At 34.4% G+C, this 11,979-nt stretch overlaps 1 long non-coding RNA gene across 1 annotated transcript; it reads left to right on the plus strand.

Moving 5' to 3' along the window:
- The first annotated feature begins 793 nt into the window (after positions 1-793).
- Positions 794-4,824, plus strand: LOC145803236 (uncharacterized). The gene is made up of 5 exons (XR_014345363.1): positions 794-1,421; positions 1,785-1,853; positions 1,976-2,017; positions 2,941-2,970; positions 4,741-4,824. It is a non-coding gene; the product is annotated as an uncharacterized LOC145803236 (long non-coding RNA).
- The last annotated feature ends 7,155 nt before the right edge of the window (positions 4,825-11,979 follow it).

Here is an 11,979-nt window from a genome sequence, read left to right on the forward strand (position 1 = left end):
CTGTCTCTCACTCTCTATCTTTTTGTCCATCTCTCTCTCTTCTCTTTCTCTCTCTTTCTCTCCCACTATGTTCGCGTTGCTCACTCTCTCCCTTCTGTCTTCTCTATTTACTGAGCTCCCTCTCGATTTATCTATCCACTACAAGAAAATGCACTTTTAGCGACCACTTTGTCTCTCTCTTGCTCATCACTCTGTCTTTGTCTCTCTCTCTCTCCTCTATCTGTCTCTCACTCATTTGATTTGATTAAGTGTGATAATATTTATTTTTTATGTCACTTGTCAATTAAATGTGATTATATATATATATATATATATATATTAATCACACCTTCTAATTAACATGTGATTAAAGATCAACTAAGAAAAATTAAAAATATCTCACTTTTATTAAAAGTGTGATTAAAAAAATTAAAATAATTTTTAATCACACTTAATGTAATGAGTGAGATAATATTTTTTTTAATCACACAATTTAAATAAGTGTGATTATATATATATATTCTAATTCAAAGTAATTGTAAATACATTCTCACACACACAATCAATTCCCCATCAACCCTAATTCATATCCCCAAAACATCTCATTCGACTATGTCTACCTTTTGTTGCTTCTCACCTTACCGATCGCCTCCGCCTCCGCTGCTACTAGCGTTGCCAATCGCCACCGCCGCTAGCCCTATCGGTCACCGTCGATCTTCTCCTCTTAAATCGCCTCACCGCTAGCCGATTCGGTAAGTTTGTTTTTGCTTTCTCTTTGCTCTCTCTCTCTCTTTGCTATTTGCTTTTCTCTCTCTCTCTCTCTATGCTTTTGTCTCCCTCACTAAGTTCAATATGTTGTGGAGGACGGTCTTTGATTGTTTGAGGGCACCGTAGAGACATTTTTATAATCTTCACATTTTTGAAATCTTTGCAATATCCATTCATATGGATCTCAGCAGTGTATCACCTTTCTGTGAAGTGAATTCCTAATTATTGACTAGGCATTTGCTGAAAGGTAACTGCTGCAAAAAGGCCAGAGAATAGTGCATTAGAAGTTGATCTAGATTTCGAGCACAATGTGAAACCTGCCCCTGTAATCACAAAGGTATGATTAGCTAGAGTTTGGTTCATTTATACATACAGACAAGCTTCAAAGAAGTCGAGCTGCAACTATTCATGAGCAGTTTGGTTCACTTGCAGCCCTACCCTAGTCAAACAGATAATAGTTTGCCAATAATACTCACTGCCAAGGGTCACTTACAAATATAAGATGTTATTCGTGATTTCTAATTTATGTTGTGGAAAACTGTATTATTTGCTGTCACAGGAGTTCTGAAGTATGCTATCATGAAAAACACTTTCTTCAATGAAAAGTAGCACAATGCCCCAAACTTTAGTAGAATTCCTGGACATTACTATTTTACCTTGTCATTCCTGTTATGGTACACTTCTATGAATCCTATTGTTTTATCATTTTGTTCAAATGTTATTTTCTTTTCTTACTTGTGATACTCACTATTAGTGTTGCTCAAGCATTGTTGATTGTTACTATACCAGCTTGTTATGGTATACATCTATGAATCCCCTTGTTTTATCATTTTGTTCAAATGTTACATTCTCTTTTTGCTTGTGATGCTCCATTTCTTCTATCAGTGTTGCTCTGATATTGTTGAACATTTGCTTGAATTGGCTTTGGCTATCTCTCTATGCATATATATATGTGTGTGTGTGTGTATGCATGTATACATACATATACATGTCACTGAATTGCTAATAAGAGATATCTATTGTATCATATTTCTTAGGGGCATTTTGATGATGTTCAGAAAGCTCCTAGTCTACCATCTAAAGCACCAAAAGAATTCAAGGAATTGGTAATCAATGCTTTCCAATATATTTTTGTTTTTTCATTTCTCTTATGTATATTATTATATATATTTTAAATATGAAAGTAAAAAGTAGCATGAATGAGCTTCATTTTGCTTGTATTTTGCAGGATGATAATAAGAGCAAGAAGGGACTTGCTAAAGTTCACGAGGTTCATATATCCTAAACTTCATTAGTTGTTTGATACACAAATTCGTTGGCTGCTCATTTATGATGTAGACCAAGTTCTCCATTAGATACTTAGCCTTATGTGATGCCTATCAGTCCATTAATTGTGAAATGATGTGCATTGATTCTTCTTTAATTAGTTTTAACTATCATACATTGATTGGTTTTTAATCATTGCAAGAAGAATATGTTCAGAAAATTGGCCTAGTTCCTGCAGCATTGTCTTTCTCAGATGAACAGAAAAAAGAGGTGCACTTTGTTTGCTTCACTAGATGTTTACTGCCTTCTATTTCTATCACATTTAGTTAGTGATTATATCTCTAGAGTGATTGAATTGAGACAACTTATCTCTGTTAGCTGAAGATCAGTATCACTACTACAAGAGAAATAAATAGAATAGGCTACGTGCTCATCATGATAGTGATTGGCCTTCTTTTGTTCATACCCTTTCTTTTGGCCTTATTTTGTTCACACGATGTCTTCTTTTTTATGCCAATTCCACTGCCCATTAGATCATATATAATATAGCCATCATTGGTATAATGAAATATTAAATCTTAGAATGTCAAGCTTGAGTACTGTGTAATGGTCATTTTAGGTAATGAATACATCCAATGAAACTTGTTTCATATATCAAATAATTTTTACATATAAGAGATGGAAGGAACCCAGACGGTGTTTGCCTTTTTGTTGGTTCTTGTTGTCGTGGGTTCAAGGATAACTCTACGAGTGATGTCATATTCAGTCTCATTAGTTAGGTCTCTATAATTAACACACACACACACACAAAACTGATATATAAAACAACCTTGTGATTTTTTTTTTAAATATTGAATTAAATAAAGCACAAGTTTATAATATGCATGTCTGGTTGTTGACCCTGTAGTTTCTTTTGTTTTTTTGTAGATGCAGATAATTTTATATGCAGAATTATATGTAAGTACAACTGGTTCTTCTGTGTTTTTGTAGTTTCTTTTATTCATATCATTGGATCCATACTACTACTAGAGCAACTTGACATTGATCAGCTAAAGTTGCATGACAGAAAGGAAAAAAATTCTGAATGTGGGTCGATAGGGAACCATCCATGTCTTGATAGGTCTTACAATTTGGAAGGTAATGGCTATTGGTAATTTTGTCTCTATCCAGTGACTCATCTGTCTAATAGTAAGGTGATTAAAGGTCTAGGTTTCGGTGGTTTGTTGTCGCGGGGCCTATATTTTCCACTATAGTTCTCATTTGTTTGAGATATCTATGTAATGAGAAATGCCTCATGAAACAAGAATTCCACCATATCAGCCAACCATTGGCCCCATAGGGGTAAAAAATTGCCGGAAATTGGCCTTCTAATAGGGGGGTAGGGCACCGTTGAGGTAAAATTCCTACTCTTGTCAATGTGACAAAAATCTGTTTGGACCCATCAATTATAGAATCTACTTGATCATTTCTATATGTAGAAAACTGGGAATATCATTTTTTGAGATGATTTCTATATGTCACCGTAGGGAGGAGGATCCTCAGGTGAGTGATTTATATTTTCTATCTTATTTTTATCATTGTGAAACACTTATATGATGACCTATTAGCTAAGGGTCTTAAATGCTGCATGACACCTCGGAGATTTTCTATGTAGAAGTTAATTTGATTGGGCTGTTGTCCCTGACGGGTGCCTTCTACCATTTTGGAGAATAGTTTTTGAGCAAAATATAACCAAATAGAGAAAATATTGCAAGGATTAATTTATTCAATCTAAAACAAGTTTCATTACTGACTAGATTTAACCTGCTCACATTTTTTACCATGCATTCATTGGTCTTTTCTAGCTTGACACACATAAATAACACTCCTTTGTAAATGAAAACTGTTCATCAAACTTCATAAACGGCTTAGCAACATTTTCTGGCTTGACACACATAAATAACACTCCTTTGTAAATGATACAAAGTATCATCGAGTGTGGAATTCATATTGTGTCTGTTATTGAATCTGTTTTGGCATCTAATTGTGTCTGTTATTAATTGTTTTGTTTGGAATTTAAATTGACCAACTAGGTGGAATTCAGAAAAAATAGGTGGAATAATTTTGGTATGAATCTGTCTGTTAATTTTGGTATGAATTTAATAATAGGTGGAATAATCTGTATGAATCTGTCTGTTATTAAATGTTTAAGAAAGTTCTCGCCAATAGTGATGAAAATAACAGAGAAAAGTAGTATCCAGAACAGAATTGATAAATGCTGACTGACTAAAACGATTGAGTAAGCACTCCATAACTTGAAGAAAAACTTGCAACATGATTAACTACAGTTAGAAAACTATTTTGTTGAGTGCTTTCATATTTAAAACATTTAGGGAAACTTGACCACTGACTTTTAGAAGACTTGATCACTGATGGCTCCCAAAAAAAATAAGTTCATTATATATTTGGAAAGACAATGAACAAGCCAAATCTTAGTGGATTTGTTGCCCTCCATGCCATATTGGTCATGAAAAAGTCACGCAATGTTCAAATAAGTATTACCTGCCCAGATTAGAGGCTTATATCAAACTCCAGCTACCTTCCTTAACTTTCAATCTTCCTCTGCTTGAATTTGCTATATTTTTTTATTTCTCTATTTTTTTGTTTTGAATTTCCTATAGTTTGAATTTTGAAAAAATATTACACGGAAATGTTGATTTTGTACTCATCTTCATTCTTCCACACAAGGTTTTGTGACCAGAGATTAGTCATTTAGCAATTCAAGCCTACAGTAAAGAAACTAGTCTCAGAGTTGGGCAACTTGGTAAGTAAATAAATTTTCTTTTATGATTGTGGTTCAGCTGAACACTCACTGCCCAGTTAATTTCATGAATTTGTGTCTGTTTACATTCAAACTGAATCTGTGTCTGTTTACATTCAAACTGAATCTGTTTACATTCAATCTGTTTAATTGAATCTGTGACTGTATTTTATATTTTATTAATATTTTATTAATCTGAATCTGTTTAAAGGAATTCAATATTTTATTAAAAAGGTCCAAAATAAAGATTGACAAAATAGGAGAAAAAAAGGTTTAGAAATGGACTATAATTGCTATAATTGCTTTAATTTTGCTCTGTTATGTTATTTGTTTATTTTTCACTTTTGTTCCACAAGTTTGGTCATAAAAGAAAGATCTTCATTTTACAATTTCGACTAGTGTTTTTGGTGTCTTGTATCAAATAAAATGAACTTGAGATTTCAATGACATTGTTTGGTATTGTTTGGTTTTGCTACTTTGGAATCTGATTTTCATAATTTTGCTTATGTTTGGTGTAATATGGAATGAAATGGACTATAATTGCTATAATTGCTTTAATTTTGCTTATGTTTGGTGTTTCATAATTTTGTGTTTTAGGCATATATAAGGAAACTTTGTTCATAAGGTTTGATAGAACTAGAGTTTGTCATAGTTTTATGTATATCATTTCACACCTAGATTCAATTAGCAAAGATTCTGAAGAAGCAAAAAAATAGCAAGGGGATTTTAATGTGTATTTTGCTGGGAAATAATTTGAGAGAAGTGAGTGGATCTATAAGTGACACCGAAAAAACTTGAATGGTGTAGACTGTATTGTTTTAGACTAGCACAATACATTGATCTATAAGTGAGTGGATGTATACATATTACCCCTACTCTCTTTGTTGTGTCGTGCTTAGTATCTAATCTTTTATTAAATGTCTTGTTTCTCAAATAATATTGTCATTTTCTACAAGTGCATATCTTGAGTTTTAGATCACTTTTTTGTTTTATTATTAAATTATTCTAGCTTAAGAAAGTTTGAAATCATTCATGCATTGAGGATTTATTTTGGCTTCTACAAGGGTATCAATATCTTTTGTAGCTTTATACTATTTGTGTGGAGAATCAAAATAATTATGTCATTTTTGGTGGCTGTGGGGAAAGGATTGGGGCAGTTTAACAACTGGATAAATTACATTATTTTTGGTGTGATCTAAATGTAAGTTTATAAATTAATTAGTAAGTTTATTCATATGCTTCTGGCGGTTTTTAAATTAATTTGTTTTTTTATTTTTCAGGTCAAAAATTTATTGGAGAGATGCAAAATATGGTCAAAGAATTCAAGAACTTATTTTTATCAAGTTTTTTATTTTTTATTTTTTAATGTATGTAATCACAGTTAATTTTTTTTTTATTAATTTCTTTGTATATACTTTTAAACATTTAACTTTCATTTATGAAATATATGATATTATTTCATTCAATATATGGTTGTGATTCAAAATATAGTATATAGTGTGTATTACATTATTCAAGTGCGCGTGCAAAAATAATATTGATTATTCTTTAAATATGTCAATTTTTTTTATCACAGGTTTTATTAGTTATTAATCACACTTAAAAGGTGTGATCTAAAGTTTTTAATCACACTTAAAAGGTGTGATCTAAATATTTTTAATCACACTTAAAAGGTGTGATCTAAATGTTTTTAATCACACTTAAAAGGTGTGAACTAAAGTTTTTAATCACACTTAAAAGGTGTGATCTAAATATTTTTAATCACACTTAAAAGGTGTGATCTAAATATTTTTAATCACACTTAAAAGGTGTGATCTAAATTTTTTAACCACACTTAAAAGGTGTGATCTAAATGTTTTTAATCACACTTAAAAGGTGTGATCTAAATATTATTAATCACACTTAAAAGATGTGATGAAAGTATTTTTTAATGGCACTTAAAAAGTGTGATAAAAAATGACCATTTTTAATCACACTCCTAAAGACCACACTTTAATAAAACTTAAAAGGTGTGATTAAAAAACATACATCACACCAAAAAAGTGTGATCTTTATCTATATTTGTAGTAGTGTGTTCACCCTTTTATGAGGGGCATGAGTTTGCTTCCCAAGTTGACATGGTCCACACACATGATTCACATTCTTACCTATTTTGGATACTCTTCTCACAAGCTCTTTGTTGGCAATCTTAGTTAGGACTTTCAAATTCATGTGACCTAATCTTTGATGCCACAGGTCAACATTACTTTTGATAGCAGAGTGGCAAGTGAGATCATTAGTGGTAACAATCCCATAACAATTATTAGATGTGCGAACCCCATTCATGACAGTATTTCCCTTCTTATCCAAAATTTCACATTTATGTTTTGAAAATAATACTTCATGGTGGGAATTACACATTTGACTGATGCTTAGAAGATTCTCTTTAAGGGCATCAACAAGTAAGGCATTTTTTTAGCTTTGGAAGACTGACCACACTTATAGAGCCTTTACCAATGACTCTAGAAGTGCCACCATCTCCAAAAGTAACAATTCCTCCTTCATATTTTTCAAGAGATGTAAAGTAGGATTTGTCACCTGACATGTGACGAGAGCACCACTATCAAGATACCACATGTGTGAGTCACGTGCTTTCAGTGCATTGTTAACAACAAAACAAGTTAAGTCACTCTTTCTCACACATATCTTTTTGGTCTTAATAGAAATAGGACTGGCAGTCTTGGTAACTGTCTTATCGTTGTGAGCACCATCATGAATCTTGGTGTTCCACCTAAACATGTAAGGTTGTCTCCTAACCCATGAAGTATTAGAATTTCTAATTTTTGAGACACCTTACCAAACAACTCATAACAGTAAGGAAGAATGTGGCCATACCTACCACAATGATGGCAAACAAAAATAGGTTTTACCTCATTTTGGTTGTTCTTACCCCCTTTAGGTTGATGGAGAGAGGGATCACCTTGTTGAACCTTCAGCTTTCCATTTGTTTGAGTTTTAGTGTCATGTGATGTAGAGGCCTATCCCTTTTGAACTGCTGCATTATCATAGTCTATCCCACTTTTGTCACAACTCATCTGTTGAGACCCGAGGATGTCTTCCAATGTCTTTGACCCTTTGTTCCACATAGCAATCATGGCTCAAGCATCTTTGAGTTCTTCCTCTTTCTGACTGACCATCTCTTCTAATGCAGCTTGTGACATCTCAAGGAGTTCAATCTTCTTTTCATATATGGCATAGATTTTCAAAAGTTCAATCATTTTGGCCTCACAAGATAGAAGTTTTCCACATAGATCTTGCTATCATTTGAGATCTTGATGACATCCTTTTTTGGTGTTGCAATCTCTCCCTTTAGCTTGACATTCTCGTTTTCACATGCTTTGAGCTTGAGAGTGAGTTTATCATTGATCTTAGACAAGTTCAGAGATTCATTGTAAAGCTTTTCATAAGCTAGTTGTAGATCATCACCATCAATCTCATCATTGTCTTCTGAGGTTTCATCATCTTCTTTTTGCCTTTCTTTCTCCTTGACCTCATATAGTCAAGCAACTAAGGCATAAAAGTTAATGGATGGTTGTGCAGATGACTCTCCTCTTTTATGAATTTGACTAAGAATGTCCCATGCATCTTTGGCCTTTATGCGGTGAGCAATTCGTTGTTGTTCTTCTTCAGAAATTGCTTCACAAATAGTAGTCAGAACTCTTTGATTGCTCGGATTGTCAGCACTTTAAGCATCCTCTTCAATTACTTGCCAACCTTCAGGGTCATGAGCTCTAAGATACATCCTCATTCGTATCTTCCAGAATAAGTAATCATTCCCATCAAAGGTAGGAGTACGGTGCAGACTCTGACCATGAGCAAACTCAACGGGCTTTGGAGATGGTTGAGTGACAGTAGACCAGAATGCCATGTAGGTACTATCTTCGTCGTCTCCGGATTCAATTTCTTCAGGTTCTTGCTCTGACCCGCTTTTATCATCCCAAGTCACATTAGAGGCTTTCTTATGATTCTTCTTTGATGGACATTCAAGTGCAATATGTCCAAGCCCTTGACCTCGTACCACTTAACACCTTGCCCTTCAAAGTCTTCTTCTCAGTATTTAGAGCACCTTTTGGTGGAAAAGTTTTGAATTTTTCATTACCCTTATCTTTTGAACTATAGTCCTTGAAATTCGGCTTCTTTTTCTTTAAAAACTTTTGTAAACTATTTGCTAAACATTGCCGTCATTGCAGACTCTAGATCAAACTCAACCTCAAGAGTCTTAATAGTCTCATGAGCACTAGTAAAAGCCACATTATCTTTTTGTTTTTTCTTAGAAATCTGGTGGGCTTCATAAGTCTACAAGTTTCCAACCAATTGATCAAGCTTGAGGTTCTCAATATCCTGAGCCTCCTCAATAGCTATAACTTTTGATTGGAACCTCTCAAGTAAAGACCTCAAAATTTTTCCAATAACCTTTGATTCAGGGATTTTTTTCACCAAGTATGAAACAGGAATTCACGATGTCACTAAGTTTAGCATAAAAATCATCAAACATCTCATCATCGAGCATAAAAAGAGTTTCAAAAGAGGAGGTGAGACGTTGAAGTTTTGATCTTTTAACAGTAGTAGTGCCCTCGTAAATAGTTTCAAGAATGTCACATGCCTCTTTTGCTACCTCACATGTGCAAATACGACAAAACTCTTCTGGTGTGAGAGAGCAAAAGAGGGAATTGAGAGCTTTACTGTTCCAACTCAAGTTTTGATAATTGATTGTGTCCCATCTATTGATTGGTTTGGGGATATCAGCACTATAAAACGTGACCATAGGTTCACACCACCCATAGAGCACACAGTGCCAAACTTTCTCATCGATAGATTTTAAAAACGCCCTCATACGAGCTTTCCAATAAAAATAGTTTGTACCATCCAATAACAGAGGTCTATAAGTCAAGTTACCTTTGCAAATTGAATCCATATCACAAATCACACAAAATCACACTCCTATAGTTTTGAGAGAAACAAAGAGTGACCTACTTTTATACCAATTGAAAAAACTAAGTGATTCGTTATTCAGACTAGATTAATTGCACCAATTTCCAAATAATTAAAACAAACAATCTAAATCATCTAGCACATATGAAAGTGATGTAGATTGTTGCTTTGAAATAAATAAATCGACACAAACGATTTTTATGTGGAAAAACCACAATTGGAGCACCTCCAATTGTGATTAAAAAACCACGGGCAAAATGCCACAAATCAATCTACTCTGAAAGAAAGAAAGAATACAAATATACCAAAACAAATTACCCAAACGCAATCAATTTGTCTTCAACAATTTGTATATCTTTCACCACTGCCTTCACCTCGAAATTGATTAGCTTGATGTTGAATCCACAACATCCATGCCGAACCAACGACAGCTATAGCGACCCCGGTCTTTTCCCATTTGATTATTGTATCCGGACTTAGGTTTCGTAGATTCTGTCATTGTATAATTGTTGTTGTTGTCCCTTATTTTCTCATTTAGAATTAGAGGATGTGTTGGGCAGGTTTGTTTCAGGTTGGTTGGGTTTAGAAACCAAGTGTTGCTGTCCAGGTTTTTGGTTCTTCGCTCGAGCGAGGAGTTGTTCGCTCGAGCGAGTGGTTGCGTTTGATTTGGACCTGTAGCTGTGCATTCTTGGCTCGAGCGAGATTTTCTTCGCTCGAGCGAGTTAGTTCATCCTTCGCTCGAGCAATAGTTCCTTCGCTCGAGCGTGTGTCTTGTTGCAGACCTGAGGGTTTGAGTTCTTCGCTCGATCGAGCTTTCTTTCGCTCGATCGAGCTTTCTTTCGCTCGAGCGAGCTTTTGAGTTGTTGGCTCGAGCAAGGCTTCCTTGGCTCGAGCGTAGTTTCTCTGTGTCTGGTCGCTCGAGCGACAAAGTCTTCGCTCGAGCGAGCCTGTCCAGTTTATATACGCAGCAGCGGATTTTGATCAGTCTTTTCTTATTCTTTTTGGTTCTAAACCCTTGGTCCGACTTCTCTCCCTCAAAACTCATCTTCTCTTTAGGTGTTCATCTACTTCTAGTGTGAATCCATCTTAAGTTCTTTGTAAGAAAGATAGAGGGCGGCTTGGGCTTCATTCTAATCTGAACATTTGGTGATTTGGAGCACATTGGAATTTGGGCATTCATCTCTATCTTCTCCATTCGAGTTATTTTCTTCAAGGTAGGGATTTCCTACTCCATTTTATAGGTTTTGTTCTAAGTTTTGGTATTTTAAGATGTTGGGGATACTTTGGTAAATTTTGGGAAAAACCCTAGTTGTATTATTGAATTAATTTGTATAAGTAATTCATGGAATTGGGAAAAGAGGGTTAAATTCATGGAATTCATTGATTAAATGGCGTAATTGGGTAATTGGTATCATTTGTCTATTGAATTGTTGACATAGTTATTTTCAGTTTAGAAATAACTGTTTTGGGCTATCGGTGGAGGATAGTCGTGATTGTTGTAGACATTGCATGTGGATTAGGAATAACTGAAACTAATCACATTGGTTAAGTCATTAATTTTGACTATGGCATTGATACAGAAAATACGTGTATTGATTGAGCATTGCATTTGCATACATTGTTTTTGTGTGGGAGGAGATAGGGGATGTACTCCACGGTTTAGGGGAAGATAGGGGATGGACCTCTAAACCGGATTTTGTTTGGGAGGAGATAGGGGATGGACTCCATTAGCATCACTTTTATGTGTGCTTATTTATATAGAAGTGTTTTTATTGATACAGCACTAAAATGTGTATCAATCTGGAAGTATGAAGTGTTTTGAATTGAGCTTGAGTCTCATTTGTTATTGATATGGGGAGAATGTGAAATTGATATATATATAATTCACTGTTGTAAGTTTGGCCAGGTTCTGAGCCATGTTGATAAAATTGGAAAGTAAACATGTGTTAGATAATAGTGTCATGAGACTGTAAAATGAAGTAATTGGTTAACCATCTGTTGTATGCTATTGCTTTATTCATTGCTTATATGTGGTTTAGTATTTTTCTACTAGGCTGTGGCTCACCCTATATGGGAACATCATTTTCAGGTTCAGGTGATAAGCTACCTCCAAGGACTTAGCTTGGAAGGGACTTGGATTTCGAAGACTGTTTTTAGTTCATTGTCTTTATTTGTTAGTACATGTAAACATTCAA

The sequence above is a fragment of the Camellia sinensis genome, chromosome 11 (genome assembly GCF_055761805.1).
Source record: "Camellia sinensis isolate YWXY chromosome 11, ASM5576180v1, whole genome shotgun sequence".
Classification (NCBI taxonomy): domain Eukaryota; kingdom Viridiplantae; phylum Streptophyta; class Magnoliopsida; order Ericales; family Theaceae; genus Camellia; species Camellia sinensis.